Source organism: Canis lupus, chromosome 7 (assembly GCF_003254725.2).
Source record: "Canis lupus dingo isolate Sandy chromosome 7, ASM325472v2, whole genome shotgun sequence".
Classification (NCBI taxonomy): Eukaryota; Metazoa; Chordata; class Mammalia; order Carnivora; family Canidae; genus Canis; species Canis lupus.
The window spans coordinates 7,027,062-7,050,792 of NC_064249.1; positions in this window are offsets into that span (position 1 = coordinate 7,027,062).

Sequence of the window (23,731 nt, forward strand, 5' to 3'; positions counted from 1 at the left end):
AAAAAAAAGTCTTCACTCAGCCGTTCCAGAGAAGTGTTTAAGAAGAAAGGGCTTTGGTGTCACACAGACCTAGTTTGAGCCCTGGTTCTATCATTTATTACCCGCGTGACATTCGCTGAGTTAACCACTCTAATCCTGATCATTAAATATGAATAATAATTGCATCTACATCATGGTATTGCTGAAAAGGTAATTTATGCAAAGCACTTAACACAGTGCCTGGCACAAGTAAGTGCTGAATAAGGGAGCTACGATTACTAGAAATTATGATTTATTATTATTATTATTTTTGCTTCTTATCAATCTTACTATATCTGTCTTAAAAAAAATAGCTGACATCGATTCCTTTACACTTACCTATGTGCCTTGCAGAGTGAGCTGTGAAATTCATTCTGTCCCCACAGGCCTGGTATCCAGGATAGCAGGGATAAGGACTGTGTGCCAACGGCTCCGAGTGCTACCTGCCATTACCAGCCCTGTGTTTCTTGAACTATGGGTTCAGGCTTCTTCTTCAGCCCCTACTTAGTTTTGATCCTTTCTCTTACACTGGACCCTCCCCTGGCTCTTCATCAGATGGACTACACTAGAAACCCCTCTCATTCTTGCCAGTCGGCTCTTTCATTGGCCTGGAGTTTTGTCTGCTACCAAAAGGAAGGACCGTCCAGACAAGAAACACTGCTGCCTGTCACATTCCAAGTGTGAGGCAGGACAATGGAGTGTTTAGGGTCATGGTTGCTGGAATCGTATAAACTTTCAGTTCCATTTCTGACTCTACTGTGACCTTGGACAATTTATCTAATCTTTTACTTCTTCATCTGTAAAATGGGGATGATTATGTTGTCTTATCTTCTATACTCCTCCCCACAATGCTAAATATACAGGAAGCTTATTCAGGAATCCGATCCCAGATAGAAGGAACATAAGGCACAGAGAGTGAATGCAGGGAGGAGGGGACAGGCAAGGTGACACAAAGACTTATGGAATTGGATACTGAGCAAGAGATGGGTGCTTAATCCCACTGGGATTTCCAAGGGGTGTATGAAATCCAAATGAGAACTGGCTGTCCAGGGGGACAAAAGGAGAAGCATGTATCCATCATTTTATGCTACCTTTTGGTCAAGGGAGAGCCCCACGGGGTGATAGCTGTTGGCACTTCTGGATCTGTCTTGTGAATGCCAAGTTGGAAATGAGAGAAGTTCTGAGTCTGGTGGTACCTGAGCAAAGCTGGCGGAAGCCCTGGTGGCACTGGCCCTGCAGAAGTGGCACTGGCTGGAGTAAGAGGTGGAGCCTAGAGATGCTTTTCTCTCATATGACAACAATGAGAGGTGTCCTAGGGGTCCTAGGATCAAGTCCTGCACTGGGCTCCCCACAGGAACCTGCTTCTCCCTCTGCCTATGTCTCTGCCTCTCTGTGTGTGTCTCTCATGAATAAATAAGTAATTTCTTAAAAAAAAAGAAAAGAAAAAAATTCAAAGTCCCTGATCTTGGCCACCATGGCTCTGCATGATCTGGACTTGGGTTACCCTGGAGACTTCATTTCCTTCACGCTTCCCTTGGGTCTTCCCTCTCCAGCAACAACACCTTGAAGGCTGGATCACATACCACCGTGCACACTAAAACTAAAACACCTTAAGCTTATCTTGGCCTCAGGGCCTTTGCACCTTTGGAGTGCCTCTGCCTACAATATTCTTTCCTCAGATGTTTGCATGGCTTCCCCCTCCCTCCATTTGAGGTCCTTCTCAAATATCACCCCCTTAGGAGGGCATTCCCTGACCACCGCCCTTAGCACTGTGGTTATGCTCTCTCTCCTCATCATGCCCCCTCATGCCATTCACTATTCCTGACATCATAAGTTCCTTATTTGTTCGTTACCTAGATCCCCTTTTAGAATAGAAGCTCTGTGAAGAAAAGAACTTTGTTCATTTTGTTCACAGCATTCTCTGTTTCCAATGCCCTGAACAATGTGTGCTGCATAGTAAGTGCTCAATGAATGTTTTTACTTGGATGACTAGATGAATGAGTGAATGAGAAGCAGTATCACCGCTGCATTCCCCTTTGGATAATGGCACATGAACAAATGACTATGGTCTCTTGTCCCTGCAGGGGCCAGCCCCACCAGTACTCACCCTCCACCTCCCACCCTGAACCCTGCCTCCCACCCGAACCCTGCCCTGACCAGAACTTCCTCCCTTTCTCTGCCTCCCTGTGCTCCTGAAGACCTGCAGAACCTTTCAGGATATTTGGTTGCATTTTAACAGGTGTTGCAGAGAGAAACGACTTTCCATCTTTCTGTGTCACACATACAGGTTTTCCTTTAGAGACAAGGTTAATTTGAAACAGTACATTCCTTCATGCTGCTGGGCAAAAGTGACTATTATTCAATTTGGATATGAAAATATGTAATAACCTAAGCAGAACCAAATGGTGTTACAGGCGTCCTGAGGTTCAGTGATGCTTATGTGCGCTCCAGTGGAGGCACAAGTAGTGGCACGTGTGCACATGCTCGGGCATGCACACAGGAAAGCACACACACACCTGCTCAGGTTTCCTCAACCTCCACTATGCTCACCCCTATCTACCATTTTGTCTTTGTCCTCTCTTGACTGTCTGGATACAATAGTTTTTTGTTTTTGTTTAAAGATTTTATCTATCTATCTAGAAGGCAAGGGCAGGGGTCGGGGGAGAGGAAGAGAGAATCTCAAGTCGACTTCGTGCTGAATGCAGAGCCCAACACAAGGCCCAATCCCACGTCCATGATCATGACTTGAGCCAAAAATCAAGAGTCAGACACTCAACTAAATGAGCCACCCATGTTGCCCAGTATGCAATAGTTTTTAAAGCAAACATTCCATGGGATATTGGATGATATGACACTGGATTCATGGAAGGGTTCAGTTCTTAGAAAGTTGATATGGACTCTTGATCTACCTGAAGCAAAATTCTTTCCAAGGTCACCTTTCCTCTTTCAACTCTGGAGCTGAGTGGACACTATTGTCTGAATGTTTGCGTCCTTCTTCTACCCAAATCATATGTTGAAATCCTAACCACCAAAGATCCCCTTAGGAGGGCATTCCCTGACCACTGCCCTTACCACTGTGGTTACACTTTCTCTCCTCACCATACCCCCATGGTGAGGAGGTGGGGCCTTTGGGAGATGACTAGGTCATGGGGGTTACACTCTCCTGAATGGCATTAGTGCCCTTCTGAAGAGGCTCCAGAGAGATCCCTATCCTCTCCCACCATTTGAAGACACTGCCAAAAGGTGCTGGCTATGAAGCTGGAAGAAGGCCCTCACCAACCATACTGTTGTCTTGATCTTGGACTTCCAGCCTCTAGAACTGTGAGAAATAAATTTTTGTTGTTGATAAGCCACCCCACTTGTGGTATCTTGTTATAGCAACCCAAAAGGACGAAGATAAGAGGCTATCTTCCCATTCTATTGGCCAGCTACCCTCAAATTCCATCTATTCTGAGCTATGGATGTGTGGACTCAACAAGAAAGTTCTGCTTATTTTAACATCTAAAGTATGGTACTCTGGGGAATGTATTTAATTTTCTGTTTCCATACTCTCTCCTGATCCAATTTACCTTAGAGGACTTGTCTATTTTTTTAGGTTGATGGTGCTGGGTGTGGTAAAGAAGTAGAGGTGGTGATGGAAGTGAGGAGGAAGTGGAGGTGGTGGTAAAGGCGATGTTAGTGGAGTTGATAGTGGTTGTAGAGGTGGATGTGGTAGTGGCTGTAGAGGCAGATGTAGGAAGTAGATGAGGTAATTTTGTCATTCAAGGGATGGGATTGGCAGCTTTTCAAAATGGAAACACCAAAAATATGTTCTCCTATCTGGTCTGAGGAATAGGATATTACCCATTGAAAACAAGCTGCATTTTTTATTTTATTTATTTTTAAAAGATTTTGTTTATTCATTTGAAAGAGAGAGAGAGAGAGAGAGAGAGAAAGCGCAAGGTGTAGGGAGGGTGTAGGACAGAGGGAGAGAGAGAGAAGCAGATGCCCCATTGAGCAGGGAACCCAATCAATACAGGGCTGAATCCCAGGACCCTGTGATCATGACCTGAGCCAAAGGCAGACATTTAACTGACAGAGTCACCCAGATAGCTTCCCTTCTTATAGCAGCTAGAAAGTTCTTAAAAAAAAAATTATTCTTAATGATCACTAAGTTTCTCCACCCTACCCCTGGCCTACTCTTTTACTCTATGATGCTATATTTTTAAAAATACTATTTGAAAATGTGACATTTTGATAAGCAATTGTAGCCCTAACAAGGTTTATATTTTCTGTTAATATTATAAGCAGCGTGGGAGTATCTTAGAAAATTTAAAGAAACACAAGGTCCTAAAGAAAGAAAGAAATTTAAAAATACCCAGAATTATTCAGGATCATCAACATTTACATGCTGCTACATTTTTCCCCATTAGCCCATCTGTCCTTTCCTCCCTCCTTCCTTTCTTTTTTTCTCATCATCTTTCATCTTTAGACTATAACCTTGACATCTTATATTTATATGGAAAGTTATGTATAAATAAAGCAAGCTTACGTAGTGAGATTTTCTCATGTCATTAAAAATGTCTTTAAAAGTGCTTTTTTTAAGGTATGAGTGATATCACATCACAAGGATATCACGTAACATATTTATCAGGTTGACTACTGAGGTCATTGCCAATTTGTTTTTCTTATTGAGAGGTCAGAGTACCCAGGGCCACCTGAGAAAGTCGTAGTTTAGGCTGCGACAGGCATTTCTTGAGCCGGTTCCATGCACACAGTTATGCATATGCGATCAGAGGGGGTGCGAAGAGAAAGCAGAATCACTGCCTTTGGGGGATTTTCCTGCAGTTCCGGAGAGAGATTGAAATGAAGTCACAACGTTTATAAACTAACATATCATCAAGTAGGAATTACTGTGCAGTGGAGCCATCCTATCAAGCTGGCACCTGGGGAAGGATCAAGATCAAAGTTAGCGGCTAACTTGGGCATCGAAGAGGGATTTTAGGGATCACTGTTTATCCCACAAATCTCCAGGTCCGGCAGGAGCAGAGGTATGATATGCTGCTGCGGTGTATGTGTACAGGAAGGTGTAATTTTTAGTTAACTTTGAAGAGCAATCAGGGGCACAGGTAGTGGAGAGGAAGGGGACAGTATTGCAGATCAGGGGAATCACATGAGAAGGTTATGAAGGAACCCCCCTGTAGAGGCGGTGAGAAGCCCCAGGGCTGGGCTGCAGTGGAGGGGGAGCCGTGAGGGGCTGAGGAGTGGGACCCGGGAGGGCACCAGAGAGGCTCCGCAGCCAGCCCTGGAGATGGGGGATGAGGTGACGCCAACATTGCCTAAGGAGGATTTTCCTGGCAGCTGCTCTGGATGTATTGGAGTCGGCAGACCCTGGAGACAGGGACATCTGCGGGGAAGGTGCTGAATTAAATCAGGCATGAGCTGACAAGGGCTGGATGTAGAGAGGTAACAGCGAAACTAAAATAGAAAGGAAAGGCAAGAGAAACATTGGAGCAGAAGAGAAGACTCGGGGTATAAAGGACCGATTAGCTAATGGAAAGTGATAGAAGGGGAGCTTAAAATGGGCTCCACTGGGTTGAGCTTCTGGGCCAGAGCCCTTGTGTTTGGAGAGATGAGAAGACACATCCGTCTGCCTCTGCTTTCCGCTGCCTGGACTCGCAGGTGTCTCCACGGCCCTGCGAGGGGGAAGGTGGAATGGCCCCCCAAATTAGCAGGAGGGGCTTGAGAAAGAACCCCTGGCGGTCCACCACATCTTTAACATCCTCAGGCACACATGCTTATTCCCACCTGCCTGTCTGCTCTTCCTAGGACAGAAAGTCGAAACTCAATTTTTTGTTGCTGTTGACTCCGGCTGCCTATGTTCCTGACCTTAACTTATGTTGGCCCACTGGGCTCTGAATCACTTCTGATCTCCCCTGTGGCTCCACGGGATGTCTGATGCTCTGGAACCAGGACTGTGGCTGCGGTGGAAATGACAAGGCCACAGCACTTCCAGAGGAAGGGCCAAGAGCGGTTCCTCCCAAAGATCACCCGTGTGGCTGCTGCTGCTCCTGCTGCTGCTGCTGCTGCTGCTGCTGCTGCTGATTTTAGTATTATTATTTCTAACTTTATTGAGATGAGTTTACCTTACAGGCTCAGATGCATTAATTTTCATCTTCAATGTTAGTATTTACTGTCTCCATTTTACTGAAAAGGAAACAGTGATTCAAGGCAGTGATATTTGTTTATCCAACGTCTCCCAACTGGTAAGTGTTAGAGCTGAGATTTAACAATAAATCTGTCTGGTCACAGAGTCTCTGCTACTGCTTCTCCTTTTCCTTCTTTTTCTCCTCTTCCTTCTTCTTAATTACATCACAAAGGCTTTTTATTTTATTTTTTAATATTTAATTAGTTTACTTATTTATTCATGAGAGATACAGAGAAAGAGACTGACAGAGACACAGAGGGAAAAGCAGGTTCCATGCAGGGAGCCTCATGTGGGACTCAATCCCAGGACTCCAGGATCAGGCCCTGGGTCAAAGGCAGGTACTAAACCGCTGAGCCACCCAGGCATCCCTACAAAGGCTTTTTAAAGTTGATGGAGTGTCCACAGGAAAAAGTGCCAGCGGCCACCAGGTTGTCAGTACCTTAGCTAAGCAGCTGTAACTGGTTCCTCTCTCAAATTCTGGTCTTTGCTGCCCCATTCTATGACCTGGAATTGGGAGGCACTATGAAAACAGGTGGAAAACTCTGGAATCTGTCTCTCCCTGTTTTTCTGTGTCAGAACCAGGACTCAGACATTGATCTTCAAATCAGAAAGGCTTAGCCTTTTTTGTAAGGGCTTTCTTTGTTCCATTTGTTGTTCCAGCTAATCGCTTTAGGAAGTCTTGGCAAACTCCTGCATTTTCACCACCCACAGTATTTAACCAGTCTCTCCTCTGATATGCAAAATTGAGATAGCTTGGAATCTTCGAAGCAAGATGTCTAGAATCAGAATGGTTTCATGGAATGCCAAAGCAGGAAGTGAGTCCTGAGAGGGGACTGACACCAGAAGCTTTCCCTCAGGTCTCCATTATTAATGAAATGTGTGTTGTCATGGTGATAGGAGAGCAAATGGAATTGGGAGAAGACTTGAGAAAATATTGTAACACTGGGAGCTATAAAATTTTTGTGACAGTGTGTATCTTGTGATAAGCTTGGGACATCACATCACTCTCTCCCATGACATGCCTCCGATGTCATAGAGGTCAATATAATATCCTGGGATTATTTGAACCAGATGGGTCTCTGTCTCCTCTTCGTTAGTTTGGACCCTAAGAGGCTACAGTTAGAGCAAAGGATCCTGATACTTGTTGTTGGCAAGAGCTAAAATCTATGCAAATCATCTACAAAACCCAAAAAGACACACAGAATCCTAGGTGGGGTATCCGTATCAATACATCCTTTGTTTCTGTACTTTTATACACTGTGCTCTTATATCCCCTTCTATCCCCTTGTACATTATATACATTATATAATATATATAATACATACTGGCAGATGAAGAGATCTAGTTGGGTGATGACCATTTGTCCTGGTTTGCCAGGAAAGGGCTGCTTTATATCTATTGTGTTGATTTAATTATTGAGTGACTCCTTGCAGCAAAACAAGTGTCCAGATTTGGGTGATATTTGGTTAATTAATATTTGTCGGTTAAGCTGGTGTTATGGTTGTGGGATGTGCCTGAGAAGGCTCGGTACATCAACAAAAAAGAGCACTGTTGGGCCCCATCAAGCCTGTGTGGGGCACTGGTTCAAGGTGAGGCTGGGTGACCAAGAGATAATCTGATGGGTCTAACTCTATGTGACGCCAGCAACCCAAGAAGCCACAACTACCTGAAGGGCTGAATAGAATTGCAAAAAATGGTTATGCTTCTAGGGGGTGAGAAGTGAGAAGAAAGATATTCCCATTAGGGAAAACAAAAGCATAGGTAAATGCATGGTGGTTCGAACAGTTGGAAAAATTAGTGTCCCATTTATCTCTAGAATGGGCCATGGTTATAGGAAGTACTAAAGGTGGACTTTAGAACTGTCTATTATGGCCAGAGTATGGAGGACCTTGAATGGAAGGTAAGGACTTGAAATTATTTCAGTACCTGATGAAAAACCAGTTAAGGTATTTTAAGGAGGGTGAGATGAAAGTTGCATCTTTGAAGGGTTAATTACAAGAAGATACAGACAGTATCTAGTTGACTTTTGAAAATTGTTCCTTGATTAGAGACATAGTAAGAGCAAGAAATAGCTTTAAGTGTTCTCATTATTAAATAGAAAGTCAACAAAAAAGCTTAAATAAATTAAGCAGTCAACTCAACAGATTAGAAACAAACCTAATTAAGGGGAAAAATGAAAGATAAAAGGAGAAATCAACCAATCATCAAAAAGATAAATAGCAAATTTATAAACATATTTAAGACACAGTTCTTTGAGAAAAACAAATTTAAAACATCTTTTGACATTTCAAAGTAAGAAATTAAAAGTACAATACACAGTTTGCAACGAGAAGAGGGATATATGATCAGTATAAAGGACATTTAAAAATTCATAAGCCAAACCATACTTATCAATAGTAATAAATTCAAAATTCTTAATGAAATCGATGATATGTAGGACAAAGTATATACACTAAATTTGAGTGTTTTTTTTTTAAAGAAAACCTAGTAACTTGCCTTAAGCATTACTTTTTCTCCACAAAAATCAGTTGTAGATTATTTTTTGTTGTCTTCTGTCAATTTTTCAAGGAACAGTTTCCAAACAGTACAATTGATTAGTTTGCCTAGAAAAAAAATAAAAATCTTCTAATTCATTTTAAGAAGCAAGCATTAACATGATACTAAAACTTGACAGAGTGCCACTCCCATGAAACAAAACAAAACAAAACAGAGCAGAACACTGGCAGGACAATCTGAGTTATAAATATTGATGTCGAAATCCAAAACAAAAGATCAGCAAATCACATTCATAAGTATATTAAAAGAACTATGGTATCATATAAAAAAAGTACAGTTTATCCCAAGATTGCAGCACAATAAATATGACAAGTAAGGGGCTTAGCCTTAATAGAACTCATTTGAATTCATAAGAAAGCTCCTCAAATCCCAATAGAAAAATGGGCAGGATATGAATGGACAATTCACGTAAAAAATAAAAATGGCTAATAAGCATATGAAAAAGTATTAACCCTGTTAGTTATCAAAGAAATGTAAATGAGGCATCGCTTTTTGTAAATCAAATTAGCAAAGCTTAAAAATAAATAATAGTAACACGAATGCCAATAAACATATGAAAATATGCTCAACCTCATTAAATCAGGAAAATGCAAATTAAAACCACAATGAAATGCCATTTTACACCCACTAGCTTGGCAAAAATGGGAAACTCTGGCAATATTCAGTGGTTGGGAAGATGTTCAGCAATTAGGAACTCTACAGCTCTGATAGGGTTGGACAACTTGAAAAACAACATAATATTATTTAGAAATACTGAAGGTGTGCACACCATTTGATGTATGTCTACACCAGGGTGTATACCCTCAAGTGGCGGTTGTCAAATCTTTTCACATGCACATCCCTAAAAGAATTTTGAAAAACTGTGCACTACTGACACAAATTTAAATTGTCATCTAAACTTTTCATTGGAGATTTTAATACAGGCAACAAATATATAATTTCCTGGGTACTGACTTTAAATTAAAAAACTCTGTTTAGAGGCACTTGGCTGGCTCAGTCGGTAGAGCATGAGTCTCTTGATCTCAGGGTCATGAGTTTGAGCCCCATGTTGGGTGTAGAAATTACTTAAAAAAAAATCAAGGTCAAGTTCTTAAATGGCTTAAGAGTTTCATCACTTCTTTTACTCCCTACACCTGTATTTTTTATTCTGTCTCCCTAAACAATTTTATCTAAATTTAACAATTTTTTTTTGCCTGCAAACCTTTAATTGATTACCCTGCCATACATCTTTAGAGCAAAAATATATGCATAAATTGAATTTTACAAAGATATTCTGTATGACCATGAGGTTCTAAGTATCAAAAATTTCTTCTGGATTGAGTTATCATTATAGTTATTAGTAGTATATAGTTGATTAAAACAATGTGAATAAAATTTTGTTAGATTACTAATTATGAAAACTAAAATTTTATTGAAAACGTATATTTTATTGAAATGTATATTTTTTCCCAATGGGTTTCATATATCCAAGGATAAGTATTTATGGCTAGAATGAGACAATACAGCACAATTTTGTTCCTATTTATTGTCTAATGGACATAGGTGCCAAGAACCCTTGTTCTTGTAAATAAACAGAGAAATGGAAGGAGTTTTGTTTAGTAGTGTCACTCAATTCTTTGAATTCTTTCCCAGCTCTATGCTAAATATCACCTAGTGATTTATGATTGATGATTTTATCATTGGAAATTATTTTCAATAATCTAGCAGCTGAAATCTTGCTTCTGTGGACAACAAAGGACTGGAATGCATCTGAATTGCAAAATGATTTGTTATCCACTCATTAAAATCATTTGCTCTTTCATAAAAATTTAAAATGTACCTTTGTTTGTCATTTTGGAATTTCTTATACCCCAGTATAATGCACCGTAATAGGAATCTGGACAAATGAGAGGTAGGCTTTTCTTTTGTAAAGTGGGGAAAGAGCTATCAAATATGAGAGGTTAGTAAGCATTGGTCAAAAGAAAATGTATGAACAAAATTTGGTGATTTGTAAATTGGCTCCCTGAAAGCTATCTTGTGCCTTTGGAAAGCCCGATGTCTCCTTAGGGCCACACACACTCTGGGTTGTAAATCATGATCCGGGAGAAACTCTTGCTCCAGAATCTTCACAGCAGTGTTGTCCAAAAATGGACCCAAACTAGAAACAAACACCCATCAACAGGAGAAAGGATAAGCCACAATGCGTTTATACGATGAAATGCTTGATAGCAGTGAAATAAATGAGTAAAAAAAAAAAGAAACTGGCTGAAAGATACAAACAGCCTCATATTTATAAAGTTCGAGATCAGTCTACATTAAGTTGTGCAGTATTTAAGTTATATGCATATATGGCAAAATGATAAAGTAACTGACAAAAATTCAATGTATGTTGACTTCTTGGAGGTAAGGAGGCTGGGGGTGTGTAGGGAAAAATCATGGAGGGAGTTTCAACACTTGATTATATTCTCTTAACTTGTGTGGCAGGTTTAACAGGTTTCTTCATACTTTAAAGCTCCCATAAGTTCTTTTTAAATTGTACACACTATGTGCATTTGATACCTGCAAATAACGATGTATTCTTTTGTATGTATCATATAGTTTAAAATTTTAAATGGAAAAAAAGTGTGTGCCGCCTCCCACGTTTGAGAGGGTTTTAGTAAAGGCAATATATATGTATATTTTTTTCTCTTTGTTTTTTTGCACTGCTTCTTCTGGGAATAAGTTGGGTACCATGTTTCTGGAAAGTGATTAGAACTATTTATAAAAAGTCTTAGACTGTTCATACTTCATGATTCAGTAATACTACTTGTAGGAATATGTCTTAAAAATCATTAGAAATGTTATCAAAGATTAATATTAAGGGTATTTATCACCGTATTTTTTGGTAATGGAGAAAAATTGGAAATAATATAAATGGGCAATAACAGGAGGGAGCTTTAATATATTGTAGCAAAGCAATATGATAGATCATTCAGCCATTAAATTATATTTTAAAATAATATTTAATTATCAGCATAGCCAAAACAGCTCATGATTTATTAAGGGAATAAAACTAGAAAGCTGTATGTACATTATGATTCTAATTATTATTGTGCATGTGAGTGTTTAGTTGGTATGCTTTTACATTTTACAGCAGTCGAGCCTAAGAAATGTCACTTTTCTTTATCTTGCTAAGTCTGCTGCATCATCTCCCACCTCACTGAGAGAAAATCTATTCTCAGCTGGATTCCCCCCTGAGCTTCTAAATCTAGCAGGTTACCTCCCAGCCACTAAGACCCAGTCACCTGGAGCCTGGGAGGGTGTGATGCCTGCATGAGAGGACCACAGTGCAGGTGGCACATGCAAGATAGAGCTAGACCATTTGAAACCAAGTCCTCATTGTTTAATTACTACAATCACCATTAATAATTAATGGATCTTAGAATGACTTTCCTTGTCTACGGCCATCCAAATTCTACCCAATTCCCAGGCCCATATGTCCTTACTCCTCCCCTGTGAACCTGTTCTCACTTTGTCTAGGCCTCATGCCCCCTCTACCTGCTGTAATCTGCAGTCTTACTGCCCCACAGAGAGAAATTTATAGTTATACTAGTGTTTTTTTTAGAAGGATTTATTTATTTATTTAAGAGAGAGAGAGAGAGAGAGAGAGAGGAGAGGGCGAGGCAGAGCAAGAAGGAGAGGGAGAGAAAGAATCCTCAAGCAGACTTCCCACTGAGCACAGAGCCTAAAGTGGGGCTTAATCCCAGGACCCTGAGATCATGACTTGAGCTGAAACCAAGAGTTGCTTGCTCAACTGACTGAGCCCCGCAGGTGCCCTCAGTTACACTAGTGTTTACAAAGTGCTTTCATTTTATCTGCACTAATAGACTTATTATTATTATTATTACTACTACTATTCTTTTTCCTCTTATAGTTACCAAAGTACTGAGACAGGGCTGGAAACCCAGGTGGTAACTGCCTTGTGGTTAATTGATTAATTGACCTAATTATAAGAAGTTAAACCTAGCCTTCATGTGACTTTTGGCATCAGATCTAAAATCCAGACCCTGAAACACCAGCTTTTCCTTCTCCCTCTAAAATAGCACCATCTTTTCAAAGAGTTTGGCTAAAGACAGTTCAGGTACTGAGAAGGAAAAATAAAAAGGCAGGGGGAGTCAGGTCCTTTGATGTGCTTGCTACACAGAGAACTAAAGCAAAAATGCAAATGTTCCCTTCAACTAAGAGAAGCTTATCAATATTAAGAAGTACATGGAAAAGAAGAAAGAGGGGAGAAAAAATATATAACACTTAACAAGAGGATAATTTAGCTTGTTGGCAAGCACTTAGGAGTCTGGTTCATGAAAAATTACTCACACAATTGCATCGCAGGTTTTTCTGGGCTTTTGTGTGTGAATCATGGTATTGATTTCATGCAAATAATCATGTTTTGTTGGGTGTTAGGCAGTAAAAGGGTGGGGTGGAGAGGGAAGGGTAGTTGAGGGGAAAATTCAAAGAAGGTGGAGAAAGAGTAGCCTGTTGCTCTTCCAGCCCTTGCTAGAATGACCAACAGCAGGACGACGCACATATTGCTAATTAAAAGATGGAAGCAGCTTCCTTCCCTCAAGGTTTGCTCTGGAGAGACACTTGCCAAACGGAGCCTTTTATTCTTCTGTTTTGGTTGGGATTGAATTATTGGGAAGAAGAAAGGAAGATTGTGGAGGTACCTTAGGGATAAAAATAAACTTGATTTTCGTTGAAAAGACAACCTGTGTCCACACCAATGGCAGAGCACGGTTGGGACTTATTTGGCTGAGAAGAGTCCACTAATGTGTTTGCCAGCTGCCCATTGCGGTGCCTTTCCAGAGGTGATGAAGTTTGTCTTTTATTTTTATGTATTTTTCTTAAACAGAATGAGTTTGCTTAGTTTTTCCCTGACGGCAAACAGAGAGGAGCATCCAGGGGAGCTCAGGTTGGGATCCCGCAGTGATGATGGCAAAACTACTTAAGAATTATTGGTTGTTCACTTTTTGCTGCTCACTTTCTAGGCACTTTACCTACTTTTTATTTCCTTAATCTTCAAACCAATCCTATGAGCTAGGGAGTTACTGATGAAGAGATGCTAATACTCTGGCGTTATGAAGCACAGAGACCCCCGGAGCTCACTTCCCTTCACATATGTTTCTTGGGTCCAGAAGAGGTCCATGACGAATCCCAGGTGAGACGACATGAGATAGTCATAATGGTAAGGACTGCACAGGACTGGAGTTGAAAAGTAAATGAAGGTGGTACCCAAGAGTGAAAGCCCCGGGAGGTACCAAAGACAGAGGTAGAAAAGAAATGCGGTGTCCAGAAGTCATGGGCCAAGAGTCTCAGATCCTGTCTATGCAATGGATGTTCAGTGGATGCTCAGACCATGCAGCACAGAGGTGGATGGAGCTGCATGGTAAGCGGGTGACCCCTGGGAGCACCCTCACTGAGAACCAGGCCAGGGGGCGGATGCTGTGTCACCTCTCTCGACACTAGCCACATACACTGAATGATGCTAATGAAAGCCAGTGGGTGGAATGAAATGTTTTAGTCCCTGATGGGGATGACTCTGAGGCCGTGTCTCTAGTTCGCTCGGGAGGAAGGTGGAGAACAAAATACAACAGGGGAGTCCATTTATCTCCAGTCTGGTGATTGTCTGTGCAGGGGGGGTGGGGAACCCTGCTTGTCTGAGCTGGGATTACTGCTCAGAATAGAGACACGGTTCTGTTTCTCTTTACCCTGCTACATGGCTGCACAGCGACTGGCTCTCCTATTCCATTTTGGGGGTAGATTGTCAAAATCAGGGATAAGTTCTTCTCTCATTTTATGCGTATTTGCCAGTGCTTTCCCTCCCACTGGGCACCTTGGAAAGTCTTTTCCTTAATGATTTTTTAATCGTCAGCGTTTTGAAGCTAGACTAACTGTCTGGCTAACCTGGGCAGCTGGTCCGAGTCTCGTGGCTGCCCTGTGTGGCTGGGAAAAAGGAAACGGCTTGATGAAGTCGCTGCAGAGTTCCTTTGGGCTTTGAGCAAATTTGCTCTAATATGAGAAGTCACCACTCTGCTTCCCGGTGTCATTAAGGAGCCCCATGTGAAGGAACGATATTAGTTTTCACTTAGAGAGCGAAGGCCACCAACAACGGGGAGAGAAGAAAACTGAAATGTGGTTAATGGGCCAATTTGGTGACCCATTTGGGAGCCCAGACATTTTGCCTCCTGCCAAGCTCTCTTGAATTTGTATGACACAGGAACAGACCAAGATGAGACTTGCCGGGCTTGATGGGAAGAATAAATCAATGCATTTCTTCATTCTATTAAGGAGAGAAAGAACAAGGAGTAGTTTTGGTTTCTGTCTTTCAAAATCAATCCATTCTCATAGGCATGAGAATTACACAGCACTGCCTTTTGTTCGGAAAGTTGGAAAGTGTCCCAGCAGGGGTAGGTCAAGTTTTATGCAAGAAAATTTGAACCAATAATTAGGCTTTCACCTCAATGATGTCTGTTGTATTAAAAACTTAATAAAAATTAATTACATGTTAAGTCTGGTCCCACTTCATTTTACACATCTAACACACCGGTGTCCTTCTTGAGTCTGCAAAGAAAGAACCATTTTTTATTTTTAAGAAATCCTGAAGAAATAAGAAATCCTGTAGTACGACTTGGTTTTCTATCTGTTTTGTGTTTTCTTTCTAAGTCTGAGGTTACAATATAATTCGGCTATGTTATAATGTCTAATCGAATTGGCTTCTTTTTACAAAACATGGACAGTGAAAGAAGGCCAAGCCAGGGGCAGAGGGCATGCAGTGGATGGAGTTCTGCTCACTGCTCATATCTTCTTCCATTATATGAGAGTTAGGAAAAAAATCACATATTAACCAACATTTTGCCTTCAGTTGTCCAACCTGGGAACCCTCTTCCCCCTTTCCAGAGTGCTCAGTCTTATCAGACTGTGATAACTGGGAAATTACTGCCTGGAAGGTTGCTTTTACTTGTGTAGCATTCATTCTCCTTTACTCCTACAGAAATCTGATTTATTAGAGAGAAACCCTTTCCTCATCCTTACTTCCTGTCATTTGAGCTGTGGCTTCAGGAGCAGACAAATGACCCAAGGCTAGTTTGGCCAGACCATCAAGAGCCACCCTCACCTCACTGATGGACTCAGGGATGGATGTCTGAACCGGCCCCAGCCAATCAGCACAATCCTTGCTTCGTTGGCCATGATGAAGAGTTTGAGGATGGGCACACATCGAGGTTAGTTCAATAAAAATTAACTCCCGGGTATTCATTTGAAGAGGGATTTCCTTTTTGATAGGTTAGAGCTGGAAAGCCATACACCTGAGTTGATGCAGGCCACTCACAGAGAAGCCCTGCCTGAGAGAGAAGCCACCATGAAGGAGAGCAGAGGGAAGAGTTAGGAGGTAGGACTTGCAGCCCTAGTCCAGCCATGCCATGGACCAATTTTACCTCTGGACCTCCCTGAGATGTTAGCCAGTAAATCTGTCAGGGTAAATCCCTCTTTACGGCAGTCAGTTTGAATTGAGTTCTTGCCATGTGCATTTATTAATACTATAACCTCTTCCAAAACATGATTAGTCCATTCAACAAATATTTATTTTTTATCCCTTATTACGCTTGACTATTTGGAAATTTTAACAAGGTTCGGTTTGTTAAGTCGTTTGATACACATTTAGGGAAATAAGAGAGAAGATACCCAGAATCTATATGGGGAAAAAACATGCATAAACATATGAATAAGTGTCCCAATAAATGTGCTGAGAGAACGCCAACTCGGAACCCACTGAAGAGTGCTTGTGGTCTGGGCAAACTCCGTTTGGGTCATAGATCTGAATCTGACCCATAAGGAAATATGGAAGTTGGATTGCGAGGAAGTAAGAGAAGACCACTTACTTGAAGGGATCAGCATTGGTGGATACCTGAGAATTGGGAAGGTGTGATGAGTGGTGAAAGCACTATATGATGATGAATATGAATGGAGAGAGAAAGGTGAAAGTTGGGTCTAGAAAATGGGAAGTCTTGAATGTGGATGTGACCCAACTGGTGACCACAATGCTGTGAGCTTGTAAGCAGGGATTCAGGTGCCCAAGTGATATTTTGCAGAACCTTTTGTCAGTAATGCAGACATCAGAGAGGAAGATGGAAGACAACAGGGCAGAGGACGAAACAAGGAATGTGTGGCATGAATCTAGGGATGTACTGATGAGGATGTGTTGGCCGAGGGATCAGGAAGCCAGAGAGAATGCAAAGTTTCCAAGCAAGCCTGACAGTCCTCAGGGACAAACCAGAGACGCTAGGAGAGGGCAATAAAATGGCAATGTCAAGGATTTAATACATTTGGGATATGAGGGATAGAGGATGAAAAATCTGTTGGAAAGGAAAACACAGGAGGCTTGATTTTAGATGTAATCTGGAGGCAAATTTCCTCGAAAAATTCCTGTAGGGAGCTGGAAACGTGGAAATAATCTGCAGGCGAAAGGTAAGGCTTAAAATTAGGATGGGGATCTGAGGAGCATTGTTTTGATGTCTTTGGCCAAAACCCTCAGAAGGGAAGACTCTTCAGGCCAAAACCCTGACGAGAAGCAGAGAGGAATCCCAAGCGAGGCTTGAGTCTCGGGGGTGCACACAGGCAGTCCTGAGAGGGAGAAAGGAAATGGTAACCAGCTTCGAGTGTCAGGGAAAGAAGATGAAGTATCACAGAATTCCTAAAAGTTGCAGGAAGGGGTTTGTCAAGATGAAGCAGCCTGTAGTTGCACACCAAGGGGTCGTATACCAGTGAGAGGAGCAGGGCATCTGCTAAGGGAAACGCTTTCCTTGGGGGAAGGGCCACCCATACGTGCAGGAGAGAATTTACATGGGCAGGAAAGGAAACCCAGATCAGTTTGATTGTACGGAGCGCTGCACTCAAAATACATCTCCCCCAATGAGCTTATATATATGTATACGCACACTTATGATTTTATACTTTGTAGACACGTATAGACACAGACACGAATGCATTAGAGGGTGTCTAAATAGTCTGTGTGGCGAACAGAGGGAAAGGGATGCTATAAAAACAATCCAGACAGAATTACTCTGCGTAAATGACAGCATGTGTGGCTTGTTGCCATTGGCAGCACAATGTGTGTTGCAAACCAAATCAAATTTTTGTTTCAGTTTTCCTTTCTCTGATCTCACAAGAAACACACGGAGGCACCTGCAATCCCTATTCAAACACACCCCCAAGACACCCACGGAGACTTCCAAGGAGCAGCAGAGTTTGTCTGAGCTTAGACCCTCAAAGTTAGCACTGTGGTTTCTGAGGTGGGAGATCTAAGGCACGGAAGCTGATCCTCTCTATTAGTGGAGGGATGACTTCACAGACTTGTAGAAGGATAAAAACATCTAGACGCACATCCACATCCACTGCCTACTCGTACGCACATGGAGACAGTCAAGTTTAATAAGATCCAGACTGATTTGACTTTAAAAATATATCTGTGCTTTTAAAATAATCCACGCTGGCTTCAGTTCAACCCTTCAAATAGTAATGAAAGTCAGCCCATCTTCCATAGCATGCATTTGTTTTGCATCCCCGAGATGGAGGAGATGGAGGACTTGTCTCCTACAAGAGAAGGGTCTGTGAAGCTAAAGTTATTAGGTACAGTTTCCTGCACCTTGGGCAAAAATGACCTGGGCCGAAAGGGGTTGAGTTGCCCATCTCCTTTGGTGTGACCTGTCACAAAGAGGCCAGTTCAAGGGAGACACTGCTTTCCATCGACTTAGGGGCCGGAACCCAAAGAGATATGACTCGGAGACCCTGGGATATGCTAAGAGGACTTTTGGATTTCATCCCAGGCTTTAAAGGAAAGAATCTTAATGCTTCTTGTGCCCCCGCTTCTTGTCAAGTGCCCAGATACATAAAAATGGACCTGGAGAAATAAACCAGAAGAAGAAAAAGAGATAAGGGAGACATGTGACCTAAAGGAGCAAGAGAGGACTGGAAGGAAGTGGAAAGAAGGAAAGAAAAAAGGAAGGGAGGGAGAGTGGGTAGGAAGTCAGGAAGGTGAGGGGTTTCCTGAGAGAGACAGAGAGAAACCGAGAGCGGGAGACGGAGGGTCATGGGCCAACAGGGAGGAGAGGTTGTCTGGAGTAGCTCATCTGAACAAAATCAGACTTCCCACAGGCAGCCGCTCGGGTGGCTCAATCCATCATTCACATCTCAGGCTCCCACGATCAATGGGAAAGTCAGTCATTTGGCCATCCATGTAACATCGGAATCATTATGAACCAAACACCAGAGGCCAGCGTATCGAACTCCTCTGACTGTTCACACCAGAGGTAAGGAATGCTGAGCACACAGGCCCCCCGACTGACTGCCCTTTGGGGGCTGTGTGCTTGATTTGGGATGGCGTCATTTTTCTTGTGCTCTGAAAAAGTCGGAGGACAAATCAGGTTCTTAAGAGACGCCTTTCATTTAGTCATTCCCTGCTGAGGAAGGCGGCCTCAATCACTTCCCGTGGCTCGCAAAGTCAGGGGCAGGGCCCACGTTGCCATGTCACCACTTCCCCTAATCTGTCCCCAGTGACCTCTTTTTTTTTTTTTTTTTTTTGGTATATATTTTATTGGAGTTCGATTTGCCAACATATAGTAAAACACCCAGTGCTCATCCTGTCAAGTGCCCCGCTCAGTGCCCATCACCTAGTCACCCCGTACCTCTGCCCACCTCCCCTTCCACTACCCCAGTGATTTCCTAATTGCCAAACCCAAGAGGCACTTCTCAGGCTTTCTCTCTCTCTTGCATTTGGTGCTGTCTGGCAGTGTCTCTGGAAGTTCGCTTCCCTTGGCTTTAGGAAAGCACATGCAGCCCGTCCTCTTGGTGACAGAGACCATCCATCCTGAGAGGTGCCCAGGATCGATGGGTCTCTGGCACTCAGGACTCTTAGTGCTAAGATGAGAAAGAGCCAGGCCAACTAGTACGGGTTGGTGACCCTGGCACACCTCACAAATCTCCCCTCCCTGGCACCCAACACGGGCTCCTCTGGGCTGCCCATCCTTTAGAAGCAGGGCTCCAGCCTCCCCTCAGACGGCAGGCTTCGGGTGTCTCCTGTTCACTGGGTGTTTAACTCTTCCTCTGATGTGTGCAGAGGTACCTCCAACTCATCAGGTCCCTCTCGGGGGCCCCATCTGTATATGAGGTGTATGCCCACGTACGCTCTCGTCCCAATGTCATTCTCAATTGCCCTGTTGGCCTTCCGTGTCTAACTGGAGTACAACCTGTTCCCTACATTGAGAAAATGGCCTGATTTCTCAAGCCATTTCTGGCTTCTTTTTACTTCAACATCCTTTAACAGAGACTGCACTCTACACCCCAGCACTCCATCATTCCACGTCCTAAACCGTTATCTAATTTTGTACATAGATCATACACGTTTTTGAGAGTATGATGTCAGAGACAAATAGAACTGAGTTTTGAGTCCCAGATCAACCAGCAATTCCCTGACACATATGGAGCACGTACCATGGGAGGCCAATATTTCAACTGCTCTGCATTGTGTCTCATTTATACTTTTACCACTTTATGAGGAGTCATATTACAGATGAGTAAAATGTGACTCCAAGATATGAAATAAGTGCTGCTACAGATGTGGGGGGCAGGGGCACACTTGAGCTGCGTGAACCCAGAACCATGCTCTCAGCTACCAACTGTTGTTGGGTTTCAGTGAAAGCCAGCTTAAACACGCTGTGACTTTTTATCAGAAAAATCTCTTGATACTCTATAGTTTATACTGCTGGTGGCCAAATCTTTCCATAAGTCTCTTCTCATACCCTCATAATCTGCCAGGATGCCTGAACCAAAGCCCTAAGAAACCTCCGGCCCATTAGAGCTCGATGTTAATGTATCCCATGGCACTCTTGCCCTATACCACACCCACCCCTCCATCCCCCCGACCCTCCCCCCACTGTGGCCTCAAACCTTTGCCCCCCACCCCAAGTAAATATTTTATCTTTCCCAAGCAGCTGGAAGGGGAGAGGTGCACTAGTAGCAGACTGGGTCAATTCTGTTTAAATATTGATCACAAACATCGTTAAAATAAAAGTCTATCGACTCAGCCGGTGACTTTGCAGCTTCAACACTCTGCAGAATGCAATTTTCCATGTGCGGCGACTCCAAGCAACTTGCTTGAGTTATGATGTTAATAAGTGAGGCTCCTCCTTCGGGAGAGCTCTGGCGTCCTGACGGCAGCTGCAGAAAGGAACCAGCCCTTTGGTCTGATGCAATTACAAAGTCCTTCCCTGAGCCTTATTATCCTTAGAGGTAAGTGTTCCGGACGCTACCATTTTTACGTTTGGAAGCTGACTTGCTGTGCTTCTGGGAGTTGGAAGTGTGTGTCTTTTGCGGCCTTGAAAACACAAAGGTGAAGTGATGGGATGGGGAGTTGTGGGGGATCTGGCACAACTGGTTGAGTCCATTCCTCTGCAGTAGTTTCCAGACTTTGCTACCTGCATGATCACCCGGAGGACTTGTGACAACATAGATGGATGGGGCCGCCTCCAGGGTACTGACTCAGTACCTCTGAGGTGGGCTTCAGGAATTTGCATTTCTAACAAGTTCCCAGATGATGGTGATGCCGCCTCCTCCGGGACTGCACTTGGACAGCAGGACCATGATGCACACCTGTGCGAAGGCAGCTGCCGGCCACGAAACCTGTGTGCTCCCAGGGGCGAGGCAGCCTCAAATTTTCAGCTTCGAGCTCATCTAGTCTAGTGATCTGCAAAGTCTTTTACTGAAACTCATCATCGATGAGATCCCATGCAGAGCTCCATAATGAGAGTGATAAACAGCTCTGCACTGGTCGAAGGGACAGCAGAAGGCCAAGGACTTCCCAGCAAAGCTCTGTGACACTGAGGAGCATGGTCTGCTCCAAATGAGGCCACCAAGACCCCAGATGAAGACATGATTCATTTCCCCATTTCCCAGAGCAGCTACTACTACATCGGATGGATAAGTGACGACTCCTCAGGGAGATGGTGATGGTGGGTGGAGCTACCTTCCAGGAAAACCCATCCAATCATCACTTTTGTGGGAAAATTCTGTATTTTCCCACTTAATGGTTGGAAGGAAGGACATTTAGGGGATGAATTTCTGAAGGTTTTTGAAGTGGCTTGGCTTTGGGAATCCACTCAGTTTCAAGAATATGTCCAGGGGTGCCTGGGTGGTTCAGTTGGTTAAGCATCTGACTCTTGGTTTCAGCTCAGATCATGAGTCTCAGGGTCCTAGGATAAAGCCCTGCATAGAGCTCCCTGCTCAGCAGGGAGTCTGCTTTTCTCCCTCTCCCCCTGCTCATTCGTGTGCTTTCTCTCTCTCTCTTTCTCTGTCTCTCAAATAAATGATCAAATCTTTGAAAAGAGAAAGAAAGTATGTCCAGACTTGCCTATGACTCTGACCTTCAAATACAGGAAGACTACGGTAAAAGGGGCTAAGTCCATGGAAGAGCAAAGAGGGGTTAGTAGGCTGAGGCACAACCCAGGAAGCAGGAGACCCGTCAGACATGGAGCACATAGCCATAATCGATAGAAATTTGACAACGGACAGATTCTAACAAAAGGAAAATGACAAGTCGGTCTGCTTTTCAGATTTTCCCGTGTGGAAATGTAGGGTAATTGGGCTGATTGGTTAGGAGTGGTGAAAATACAGAATCAGAGCAATTCAACAGAAGCCAGCCAAGAGGTGAAATTCTGTTGATCTATGTCCATTCTTCACTCTGGTCTGCTTCTCCTTCCTGCTACCCCTTGGAGTCATGGCAAACCCAGGGATCTTGAGTAAGCACATTCAAAGAGCTTCCTTCTGGGTTCCTAGGAGGAAAATGAAGTAGCATCTCATGCATGACAGTTTTCCCTCCAAGAGGGAGCATGAAGGCCATAGAAAGGTTGCCATGAACCACTTTAACACTGACACAGTCACAAGGATACCATTTTCTGCCCTGTGGTGCCAAGCGGCACCAAGCTGGTGACTCAGGTGGCAGAGAAAAGCAAGGAGAGTTTGAGGAGCTTCATGTGCATTCGTTCTGAGAAGCCGAGCTCACTATTTATGGAGCTCTCTCTCCTATCCCCATATGCAGAGAGGAATGAGTTGTGCAAGTGGGCTTCCATCGTCTGGTTTGGATTGGGGTCTGCATATAAAAACAACTCTAAAGTGAGTGTGTGTACTTCCCCTGATCCAGCAGAGATGATCCATTTTGTTGCCTTCCAACTTTCTCAGTTCCACAGCCAACTCTCTCTGCTGGTGATTTTTCAGGAGTCCCGCAGGGTGGTGATGAGGCCTTCCGTGGCTCCTGTCACCGCAGCGTTTACAGGACCAGCCACTTCTCGCTGAACTCTGAAGATAAACAGGGAGTGGAGGCCTCAGGAGGTCTGATGGGGATAAACACTCCCAAATGCTCTTTCAGAGTTCGAGGCCTTTATTTAAAGCAGCTGACGTGCTGAACTCAGCCAGCTTTGACGGGAAATTCCATCCCACTTGAATGCCAAGTTTATGTTGCTGCTATATTACCCCTAAAGAGTGAATAAATAATAATTAAAAGACTAAATCTCTTCTGGGGAGACAAAAACATGCTGAGAAGGATCTTGAGAAAGCATTTAATCTGAAGGGGGATGGCTCTAAATTGTCCTCTTCTTCAAACACACCAAGCATATTCTTGCCTCAGGGCCTTTGCACTTATTTTCTATATGGAACATTTTCCCCTGCAGAAATCCACATAGACTTCTCCCTGCCTCCATTAAAGCTGATGTTCAAATGTCAATGCCCCGGAAAGTTTTTCCCACATCATCCTTCCCAAAGCGTCACCCCATAGTTACTCTCCATTATTCTATTGTATCGTTTTATTTTCCTCCTAGCACCTAATAGTTTATTCTGTTTTCATGTTTTTTTTAAATTATTTCTGGACTATCTCTTAGGGGATAGTAAGCTCCTTAGAGAGGGGGGTTGGCT